This window comes from Salmo trutta, chromosome 2, assembly GCF_901001165.1.
Source record: "Salmo trutta chromosome 2, fSalTru1.1, whole genome shotgun sequence".
Lineage (NCBI taxonomy): Eukaryota > Metazoa > Chordata > Actinopteri > Salmoniformes > Salmonidae > Salmo > Salmo trutta.
The window spans coordinates 9,017,056-9,031,924 of record NC_042958.1 but is presented as its reverse complement, the minus strand read 5'-3'; the positions used below and the strand labels follow the sequence as shown (position 1 = coordinate 9,031,924).

At 33.5% G+C, this 14,869-nt stretch overlaps 1 protein-coding gene across 7 annotated transcripts in view; it reads left to right on the top strand.

Annotated features, from left to right (window-relative positions):
* LOC115150149 (band 4.1-like protein 3) overlaps positions 1-14,869 on the top strand; it is a 94,322-nt gene that overhangs the window by 59,273 nt on the left and 20,180 nt on the right. The gene's annotated exons all lie outside the window — the stretch shown is intronic.

The following is a 14,869-nucleotide window of genomic DNA, read 5'->3' as shown; positions in this document are numbered from 1 at the left end:
TCACACACACTGATCAAACACAATGAGTAAATATCACACACTCTGATCAACACAATGAGTAAATATCACACACTCTGATCACACAATGAGTAAACATCACACTCTGATCAACACAATGAGTAAATATCACACACTCTGATCAAACACAATGAGTAAAAATCACACACTCTGATCAAACACAATGAGGAAAATCACACACTGATCAAACACAATGAGTAAATATCACACACTCTGATCTAACACACTGAGTTAATATCACACACTCTGATCAAACACAATGAGTAAATATCACACACACTCTTATCAACACAATTGAGTAAATATCACACACTCTTATCAAACACAATGAGTAAATATCACACACTCTGATCAAACACAATGAGTAAATATCACACACTCTGATCAAACACAATGAGTAAATTTCACACACTCTGATCAAACACAATGAGTAAATATCACACACTCTGATCAAACACAATGAGTAAATATCACACACTCTGATCAAACACACTGAGTAATATCACACACTCTGATCAAACACAATGAGTAAATATCACACACACTCTTATCAAACACAATGAGTAAATATCACACACTCTGATCAAACACAATGAGTAATATCACACTCTCTGATCAAACACAATGAGTAAATATCACACACACTCTGATCAAACACAATGAGTAAATATCACACACTTTGATCAAACACAATGAGTAAATATCACACACTCTGATCAAACACAATGAGTAAATATCACACACTCTGATCAAACACAATGAGTAAATATCACACACACTCTGATCAAACACAATGAGTAAATATCACACACTTTGATCAAACACAATGAGTAAATATCACACACACTGATCAAACACAATGAGTAAATATCACACACTCTGATCAAACACAATGAGTAAATATCACACACTCTGATCAAACACACTGAGTAAATATCACACACTCTGATCAAACACAATGAGTAAATATCACACCCACTCTTATCAAACACAATGAGTAAATATCACACACTCTGATCAAACACACTGAGTAAATATCACACACTCTGATCAAACACAATGAGTAAATATCACACACACTCTTATCAAACACAATGAGTAAATATCACACACTCTGATCAAACACAATCAGTAAATATCACACACACTGATCAAACACAATGAGTAAATATCACACACTCTGATCAAACACAATGAGTAAATATCACACTCTCTGATCAAATACAATGAGTAAATATCACACTGTCTGATCCAACACAATGAGTAAATATCACACACTCTGATCAAACACAATGAGTAAATATCACACACTCTGATCAAACACAATGAGTAAATATCACACACACTCTTATCAAACACAATGAGTAAATATCACACATTCTGATCAAACACAATGAGTAAATATCACACACACTCTGATCAAACACAATGAGTAAATATCACACACTCTGATCAAAACACAATGAGTAAATATCACACACTCTGATCAAACACAATGAGTAAATATCACACTGTCTGATCAACACAATGAGTAAATATCACACACACTGATCAAACACAATGAGTAAATATCCCACACTCTGATCAAACACAATGAGTAAATATCACACTCTCTGATCAAACACAATGAGTAAATATCACACACACTCTGATCAAACACAATGAGGAAATATCACACACTCTGATCAAACACAATGAGTAAATATCACACTGTCTGATCAAACACAATGAGTAAATATCACACACACTCTTATCAAACACAATTGAGTAAATATCACACACTCTTATCAAACACAATGAGTAAATATCACACACTCTGATCAAACACACTGAGTAAATATCACACACTCTGATCAAACACAATGAGTAAATATCACACCCACTCTTATCAAACACAATGAGTAAATATCACACACTCTGATCAAACACACTGAGTAAATATCACACACTCTGATCAAACACAATGAGTAAATATCACACACACTCTTATCAAACACAATGAGTAAATATCACACACTCTGATCAAACACAATCAGTAAATATCACACACACTGATCAAACACAATGAGTAAATATCACACACTCTGATCAAACACAATGAGTAAATATCACACTCTCTGATCAAACACAATGAGTAAATATCACACTGTCTGATCCAACACAATGAGTAAATATCACACACTCTGATCAAACACAATGAGTAAATATCACACACTCTGATCAAACACAATGAGTAAATATCACACACACTCTTATCAAACACAATGAGTAAATATCACACATTCTGATCAAACACAATGAGTAAATATCACACACACTCTGATCAAACACAATGAGTAAATATCACACACTCTGATCAAACACAATGAGTAAATATCACACACTCTGATCAAACACAATGAGTAAATATCACACTGTCTGATCAAACACAATGAGTAAATATCCCACACTCTGATCAAACACAATGAGTAAATATCACACTCTCTGATCAAACACAATGAGTAAATATCACACACACTCTGATCAAACACAATGAGGAAATATCACACACTCTGATCAAACACAATGAGTAAATATCACACTGTCTGATCAAACACAATGAGTAAATATCACACACACTCTTATCAAACACAATTGAGTAAATATCACACACTCTTATCAAACACAATGAGTAAATATCACACACTCTGATCAAACACAATGAGTAAATATCACACACTCTGATCAAACACAATGAGTAAATATCACACACTCTGATCAAACACAATGAGTAAATATCACACACACTCTTATCAAACACAATTGAGTAAATATCACACACTCTTATCAAACACAATGAGTAAATATCGCACACTCTGATCAAACACAATGAGTAAATATCACACACTCTTATCAAACACAATGAGTAAATATCACACACTCTGATCAAACACAATGAGTAAATATCCCACACTCGAGTCAAACACAATGAGTAATTATCACACACTCTGATCAACACAATGAGTAAATATCACACACTCTGATCAAACACAGTGAGTAACAGCACACTCTCTGATCAAACACAATGAGTAATATCACACACTCTGATCAAACACAATGAGTAAATATCACACACTCTGATCAAACACAATGAGTAAATATCACACACACTCTGATCAAACACAATGAGTAAATATCACACACTCTGATCAAACACAATGAGTAAATATCACACACTCTGATCAAACACAATGAGTAAATATCACACACTCTGATCAAACACAATGAGGTAAATATCACACCACTTCTGATCAAACACAATGAGTAAATATCACACACTCTGATCAAACACAATGAGTAAATATCACACACTCTGATCAAACACAATGAGTAATATACCACACTCTTGATCAAAACACAATGTAGAAATATCACACACACTGATCAAACACCCAATGAGTTAAATGATCACCACACTTGATCAAACACCAATGAGTAACTATCACACTCTCTGATCAAAACAATGAGTAAATATCACAAACCTTCCTCTATCAAACACAATGAGTAAATATCACACACTCTGATCAAACACAATGAGTAAATATCACCCACACTCTGATCAAACACAATGAGTTAAATATTCACACACACTGATCAAACCACAATGAGTAAATATCACCAAACTCTGATCAAACACAATGAGGTAAATATCCACACACTCTGATTCAAACACAATGAGTAAATATTCACACACAATCTGATCAACACCAATGAGTAAATATCACACACTCTGATCAAACCACAATGAGTAAATATCACACTCTCTGATCAAACACAATGAGTAAATATCACACACACTCTTATCAAACACAATGAGTAAATATCACACACTCTGATCAAACACAATGAGTAAATATCACACACACTCTGATCAAACACAATGAGTAAATATCACACACTGATCAAACACAATGAGTAAATATCACACACACTGATCAAACACAATGAGTAAATATCACACACTCTGATCAAACACAATGAGTAAATATCACACACACTCTGATCAAACACAATGAGTAAATATCACACACTCTGATCAAACACAATGAGTAAATATCACACACACTCTGATCAAACACAATGAGTAAATATCACACACACTGATCAAACACAATGAGTAAATATCACACACTCTGATCAAACACAATGAGTAATATCACACACAAACAAAACTGATCAACACAATGAGTAAATATCACACGCCTCTGATCAAACACAATGAGTAAATATCACACACTCTGATCAAACACAATGAGTAAATATCACACACTTTGATCAAACACAATGAGTAAATATCACACACACTGATCAAACACAATGAGTAATATCACACACACTCTGATCAAACACAATGAGTAAATATCACACACTCTGATCAAACACAATGAGTAAATATCACACACACTGATCAAACACAATGAGTAAATATCACACACTCTGATCAAACACAATGAGTAAATATCACACTCTCTGATCAAACACAATGAGTAAATATCACACTCTCTGATCAAACACAATGAGTAAATATCACACACACTCTTATCAAACACAATGAGTAAATATCACACACTCTGATCAAACACAATGAGTAAATATCACACACACTCTGATCAAACACAATGAGTAAATATCACACACACTGATCAAACACAATGAGTAAATATCACAAACTCTGATCAAACACAATGAGTAAATATCACACACTCTGATCAAACACAATGAGTAAATATCACACACACTCTGATCAAACACAATGAGTAAATATCACACACTCTGATCAAACACAATGAGTAAATATCACACTCTCTGATCAAACACAATGAGTAAATATCACACACACTCTTATCAAACACAATGAGTAAATATCACACACTCTGATCAAACACAATGAGTAAATATCACACACACTCTGATCAAACACAATGAGTAAATATCACACACACTGATCAAACACAATGAGTAAATATCACACACTCTGATCAAACACAATGAGTAAATATCACACACTCTGATCAAACACAATGAGTAAATATCACACACACTCTGATCAAACACAATGAGTAAATATCACACACTCTGATCAAACACAATGAGTAAATATCACACACACTCTGATCAAACACAATGAGTAAATATCACACACTCTGATCAAACACAATGAGTAAATATCACACACTGATCAAACACAATGAGTAAATATCACACGCACTCTTATCAAACACAATGAGTAAATATCACACACTCTGATCAAACACAATGAGTAAATATCACACACTTTGATCAAACACAATGAGTAAATATCACACACACTGATCAAACACAATGAGTAAATATCACACACTCTGATCAAACACAATGAGTAAATATCACACACTCTGATCAAACACAATGAGTAAATATCACACACTCTGATCCAACACAATGAGTAAATATCACACACTCTGATCAAACACAATGAGTAAAAATCACACACTCTGATCAAACACAATGAGGAAAAATCACACACTCTGATCAAACACAATGAGTAAATATCACACACTCTGATCTAACACACTGAGTTAATATCACACACTCTGATCAAACACAATGAGTAAATATCACACACACTCTTATCAAACACAATTGAGTAAATATCACACACTCTTATCAACACAATGAGTAAATATCACACACTCTGATCAAACACAATGAGTAAATATCACACACTCTGATCAAACACAATGAGTAAATATCACACACTCTGATCAAACACAATGAGTAAATATCACACACTCTGATCAAACACAATGAGTAAATATCACACACTCTGATCAAACACACTGAGTAAATATCACACACTCTGATCAAACACAATGAGTAAATATCACACACACTCTTATCAAACACAATGAGTAAATATCACACACTCTGATCAAACACAATGAGTAAATATCACACTCTCTGATCAAACACAATGAGTAAATATCACACACACTCTGATCAAACACAATGAGTAAATATCACACACTTTGATCAAACACAATGAGTAAATATCACACACTCTGATCAAACACAATGAGTAAATATCACACACTCTTATCAAACACAATGAGTAAATATCACACACACTCTGATCAAACACAATGAGTAAATATCACACACTCTGATCAAACACAATGAGTAAATATCACACACACTGATCAAACACAATGAGTAAATATCACACACTCTGATCAAACACAATGAGTAAATATCACACACTCTGATCAAACACACTGAGTAAATATCACACACTCTGATCAAACACAATGAGTAAATATCACACCCACTCTTATCAAACACAATGAGTAAATATCACACACTCTGATCAAACACAATGAGTAAATATCACACACACTCTGATCAAACACAATGAGTAAATATCACACACTCTGATCATACACATTGAGTAAATATCACACACTCTGATCAAACACAATGAGTAAATTTCACACTCTCTGATCAAACACAATGAGTAAATATCACACACACTCTGATCAAACACAATGAGTAAATATCACACACTCTGATCAAACACAATGAGTAAATATCACACTGTCTGATCCAACACAATGAGTAAATATCACACACTCTGATCAAACACAATGAGTAAATATCACACACTCTGATCAAACACAATGAGTAAATATCACACACACTCTTATCAAACACAATGAGTAAATATCACACACTCTGATCAAACACAATGAGTAAATATCACACACACTCTGATCAAACACAATGAGTAAATATCACACACTCTGATCAAACACAATGAGTAAATATCACACACTCTGATCAAACACAATGAGTAAATATCACACACACTGATCAAACACAATGAGGAAATATCACACTGTCTGATCCAACACAATGAGTAAATATCACACACTCTGATCAAACACAATGAGTAAATATCACACACTCTGATCAAACACAATGAGTAAATATCACACACACTCTTATCAAACACAATGAGTAAATATCACACACTCTGATCAAACACAATGAGTAAATATCACACACACTCTGATCAAACACAATGAGTAAATATCACACACTCTGATCAAACACAATGAGTTAAATATCACACACTCTGATCAAACACAATGAGTAAATATCACACACACTGATCAAACACAATGAGGAAATATCACACACTCTGATCAAACACAATGAGTAAAAATCACACTCTCTGATCAAACACAATGAGTAAATATCACACACACTCTGATCAAACACAATGAGTAAATATCACACACTCTGATCAAACACAATGAGTAAATATCACACTGTCTGATCAAACACAATGAGTAATATCACACACTCTGATCAAACACAATGAGTAAATATCACACACACTCTGATCAAACACAATGAGTAAATATCACACACACTGATCAAACACAATGAGTAAATATCACACACTCTGATCAAACACACTGAGTAAATATCACACACTCTGATCAAACACAATTAGTAAATATCACACACTCTGATCAAACACAATGAGTAAATATCACACTGTCTGATCAATCACAATGAGTAAATATCACACACTCTGATCAAACACACTGAGTAAATATCACACACTCTGATCAAACACAATGAGTAAATATCACACACTCTGATCAAACACAATGAGTAAATATCACACTGTCTGATCAAACACAATTGAGTAAATATCACACACTCTGATCAAACACAATGAGTTAAATATCACACACTCTGATCAAACACAATGAGTAAATATCACACACACTGATCAAACACAATGAGTAAATATCACACACTCTGATCAAACACAATGAGTAAATATCACACTGTCTGATCAAACACAATGAGTAAATATCACACACTCTGATCAAACACAATGAGTTAAATATCACACACTCTGATCAAACACAATGAGTAAATATCACACACACTGATCAAACACAATGAGGAAATATCACACACTCTGATCAAACACAATGAGTAAAAATCACACTCTCTGATCAAACACAATGAGTAAATATCACACACACTCTGATCAAACACAATGAGTAAATATCACACACTCTGATCAAACACAATGAGTAAATATCACACTGTCTGATCAAACACAATGAGTAAATATCACACACTCTGATCAAACACAATGAGTAAATATCACACACACTCTGATCAAACACAATGAGTAAATATCACACACACTGATCAAACACAATGAGTAAATATCACACACTCTGATCAAACACACTGAGTAAATATCACACACTCTGATCAAACACAATTAGTAAATATCACACACTCTGATCAAACACAATGAGTAAATATCACACTGTCTGATCAATCACAATGAGTAAATATCACACACTCTGATCAAACACACTGAGTAAATATCACACACTCTGATCAAACACAATGAGTAAATATCACACACTCTGATCAAACACAATGAGTAAATATCACACTGTCTGATCAAACACAATTGAGTAAATATCACACACTCTGATCAAACACAATGAGTAAATATCACACACACTCTGATCAAACACAATGAGTAAATATCACACACACTGATCAAACACAATGAGTAAATATCACACACTCTGATCAAACACACTGAGTAAATATCACACACTCTGATCAAACACAATGAGTAAATATCACACACACTCTTATCAAACACAATGAGTAAATATCATACACTCTGATCAAACACAATGAGTAAATATCACACACACTCTGATCAAACACAATGAGTAAATATCACACACTCTGATCAAACACAATGAGTAAAAATCACACACTCTGATCAAACACAATGAGGAAAAATCACACACTCTGATCAAACACAATGAGTAAATATCACACACTCTGATCTAACACACTGAGTTAATATCACACACTCTGATCAAACACAATGAGTAAATATCACACACACTCTCATCAAACACAATTGAGTAAATATCACACACTCTTATCAAACACAATGAGTAAATATCACACACTCTGATCAAACACAATGAGTAAATATCACACACTCTGATCAAACACAATGAGTAAATTTCACACACTCTGATCAAACACAATGAGTAAATATCACACACTCTGATCAAACACAATGAGTAAATATCACACACTCTGATCAAACACAATGAGTAAATATCACACACTCTGATCAAACACAATGAGTAAATATCACACACACTGATCAAACACAATGAGTAAATATCACACACTCTGATCAAACACAATGAGTAAATATCACACTCTCTGATCAAACACAATGAGTAAATATCACACTCTCTGATCAAACACAATGAGTAAATATCACACACACTCTTATCAAACACAATGAGTAAATATCACACACTCTGATCAAACACAATGAGTAAATATCACACACACTCTGATCAAACACAATGAGTAAATATCACACACACTGATCAAACACAATGAGTAAATATCACAAACTCTGATCAAACACAATGAGTAAATATCACACACTCTGATCAAACACAATGAGTAAATATCACACACACTCTGATCAAACACAATGAGTAAATATCACACACTCTGATCAAACACAATGAGTAAATATCACACACTGATCAAACACAATGAGTAAATATCACACGCACTCTTATCAAACACAATGAGTAAATATCACACACTCTGATCAAACACAATGAGTAAATATCACACACTTTGATCAAACACAATGAGTAAATATCACACACACTGATCAAACACAATGAGTAAATATCACACACTCTGATCAAACACAATGAGTAAATATCACACACTCTGATCAAACACAATGAGTAAATATCACACACTCTGATCAAACACAATGAGTAAATATCACACACTCTGATCAAACACAATGAGTAAAAATCACACACTCTGATCAAACACAATGAGGAAAAATCACACACTCTGATCAAACACAATGAGTAAATATCACACACTCTGATCTAACACACTGAGTTAATATCACACACTCTGATCAAACACAATGAGTAAATATCACACACACTCTTATCAAACACAATTGAGTAAATATCACACACTCTTATCAAACACAATGAGTAAATATCACACACTCTGATCAAACACAATGAGTAAATATCACACACTCTGATCAAACACAATGAGTAAATTTCACACACTCTGATCAAACACAATGAGTAAATATCACACACTCTGATCAAACACAATGAGTAAATATCACACACTCTGATCAAACACACTGAGTAAATATCACACACTCTGATCAAACACAATGAGTAAATATCACACACACTCTTATCAAACACAATGAGTAAATATCACACACTCTGATCAAACACAATGAGTAAATATCACACTCTCTGATCAAACACAATGAGTAAATATCACACACACTCTGATCAAACACAATGAGTAAATATCACACACTCTGATCAAACACAATGAGTAAATATCACACACTCTGATCAAACACAATGAGTAAATATCACACACTCTTATCAAACACAATGAGTAAATATCACACACACTCTGATCAAACACAATGAGTAAATATCACACACTTTGATCAAACACAATGAGTAAATATCACACACACTGATCAAACACAATGAGTAAATATCACACACTCTGATCAAACACAATGAGTAAATATCACACACTCTGATCAAACACACTGAGTAAATATCACACACTCTGATCAAACACAATGAGTAAATATCACACCCACTCTTATCAAACACAATGAGTAAATATCACACACTCTGATCAAACACAATGAGTAAATATCACACACACTCTGATCAAACACAATGAGTAAATATCACACACTCTGATCATACACATTGAGTAAATATCACACACTCTGATCAAACACAATGAGTAAATTTCACACTCTCTGATCAAACACAATGAGTAAATATCACACACACTCTGATCAAACACAATGAGTAAATATCACACACTCTGATCAAACACAATGAGTAAATATCACACTGTCTGATCCAACACAATGAGTAAATATCACACACTCTGATCAAACACAATGAGTAAATATCACACACTCTGATCAAACACAATGAGTAAATATCACACACACTCTTATCAAACACAATGAGTAAATATCACACACTCTGATCAAACACAATGAGTAAATATCACACACACTCTGATCAAACACAATGAGTAAATATCACACACTCTGATCAAACACAATGAGTAAATATCACACACTCTGATCAAACACAATGAGTAAATATCACACACACTGATCAAACACAATGAGGAAATATCACACACTCTGATCAAACACAATGAGTAAAAATCACACTCTCTGATCAAACACAATGAGTAAATATCACACACACTCTGATCAAACACAATGAGTAAATATCACACACTCTGATCAAACACAATGAGTAAATATCACACTGTCTGATCAAACACAATGAGTAAATATCACACACTCTGATCAAACACAATGAGTAAATATCACACACACTCTGATCAAACACAATGAGTAAATATCACACACACTGATCAAACACAATGAGTAAATATCACACACTCTGATCAAACACACTGAGTAAATATCACACACTCTGATCAAACACAATTAGTAAATATCACACACTCTGATCAAACACAATGAGTAAATATCACACTGTCTGATCAATCACAATGAGTAAATATCACACACTCTGATCAAACACACTGAGTAAATATCACACACTCTGATCAAACACAATGAGTAAATATCACACACTCTGATCAAACACAATGAGTAAATATCACACTGTCTGATCAAACACAATTGAGTAAATATCACACACTCTGATCAAACACAATGAGTAAATATCACACACACTCTGATCAAACACAATGAGTAAATATCACACACACTGATCAAACACAATGAGTAAATATCACACACTCTGATCAAACACACTGAGTAAATATCACACACTCTGATCAAACACAATGAGTAAATATCACACACACTCTTATCAAACACAATGAGTAAATATCATACACTCTGATCAAACACAATGAGTAAATATCACACACACTCTGATCAAACACAATGAGTAAATATCACACACTCTGATCAAACACAATGAGTAAAAATCACACACTCTGATCAAACACAATGAGGAAAAATCACACACTCTGATCAAACACAATGAGTAAATATCACACACTGATCTAACACACTGAGTTAATATCACACACTCTGATCAAACACAATGAGTAAATATCACACACACTCTCATCAAACACAATTGAGTAAATATCACACACTCTTATCAAACACAATGAGTAAATATCACACACTCTGATCAAACACAATGAGTAAATATCACACACTCTGATCAAACACAATGAGTAAATATCACACACTCTGATCAAACACAATGAGTAAATATCACACACTCTGATCAAACACAATGAGTAAATATCACACACTCTGATCAAACACACTGAGTAAATATCACACACTCTGATCAAACACAATGAGTAAATATCACACACACTCTTATCAAACACAATGAGTAAATATCACACACTCTGATCAAACACAATGAGTAAATATCACACTCTCTGATCAAACACAATGAGTAAATATCACACACACTCTGATCAAACACAATGAGTAAATATCACACACTTTGATCAAACACAATGAGTAAATATCACACACTCTGATCAAACACAATGAGTAAATATCACACACTCTGATCAAACACAATGAGTAAATATCACACACACTCTGATCAAACACAATGAGTAAATATCACACACTTTGATCAAACACAATGAGTAAATATCACACACACTGATCAAACACAATGAGTAAATATCACACACTCTGATCAAACACAATGAGTAAATATCACACACTCTGATCAAACACACTGAGTAAATATCACACACTCTGATCAAACACAATGAGTAAATATCACACCCACTCTTATCAAACACAATGAGTAAATATCACACACTCTGATCAAACACAATGAGTAAATATCACACACACTCTGATCAAACACAATGAGTAAATATCACACACTCTGATCAAACACATTGAGTAAATATCACACACTCTGATCAAACACAATGAGTAAATTTCACACTCTCTGATCAAACACAATGAGTAAATATCACACACACTCTGATCAAACACAATGAGTAAATATCACACACTCTGATCAAACACAATGAGTAAATATCACACTGTCTGATCCAACACAATGAGTAAATATCACACACTCTGATCAAACACAATGAGTAAATATCACACACTCTGATCAAACACAATGATTAAATATCACACACACTCTTATCAAACACAATGAGTAAATATCACACACTCTGATCAAACACAATGAGTAAATATCACACACACTCTGATCAAACACAATGAGTAAATATCACACACACTCTGATCAAACACAATGAGTAAATATCACACACTCTGATCAAACACAATGAGTAAATATCACATACACTGATCAAACACAATGAGGAAATATCACACACTCTGATCAAACACAATGAGTAAAAATCACACTCTCTGATCAAACACAATTAGTAAATATCACACACACTCTGATCAAACACAATGAGTAAATATCACACACTCTGATCAAACACAATGAGTAAATATCACACTGTCTGATCAAACACAATGAGTAAATATCACACACTCTGATCAAACACAATGAGTAAATATCACACACACTCTGATCAAACACAATGAGTAAATATCACACACACTGATCAAACACAATGAGTAAATATCACACACTCTGATCAAACACACTGAGTAAATATCACACACTCTGATCAAACACAATGAGTAAATATCACACACTCTGATCAAACACAATGAGTAAATATCACACTGTCTGATCAAACACAATGAGTAAATATCACACACTCTGATCAAACACAATGAGTAAATATCACACTGTCTGATCAAACACAATGAGTAAATATCACACACTCTGATCAAACACAATGAGTAAATATCACACACACTCTGATCAAACACAATGAGTAAATATCACACACACTGATCAAACACAATGAGTAAATATCACACACTCTGATCAAACACACTGAGTAAATATCACACACTCTGATCAAACACAATGAGTAAATATCACACACACTCTTATCAAACACAATGAGTAAATATCATACACTCTGATCAAACACAATGAGTAAATATCACACACACTCTGATCAAACACAATGAGTAAATATCACACACTCTGATCAAACACATTGAGTAAATATCACACACTCTGATCAAACACAATGAGTAAATATCACACTGTCTGATCCAACACAATGAGTAAATATCACACACACTGATCAAACACAATGAGTAAATATCACACACTCTGATCAAACACAATGAGTAAATATCACACACTCTGATCAAACACAATGAGTAAATATCACACACACTCTTATCAAACACAATGAGTAAATATCACACACTCTGATCAAACACAATGAGTAAATATCACACACACTCTGATCAAACACAATGAGTAAATATCACACACTCTGATCAAACACAATGAGTAAATATCACACACTCTGATCAAACACAATGAGTAAATATCACACACACTGATCAAACACAATGAGTAAATATCACACTGTCTGATCAAACACAATGAGTAAATATCACACACTCTTATCAAACACAATGAGTAAATATCACACACTCTGATCAAACACAATGAGTAAATATCACACACTCTGATCAAACACAATGAGT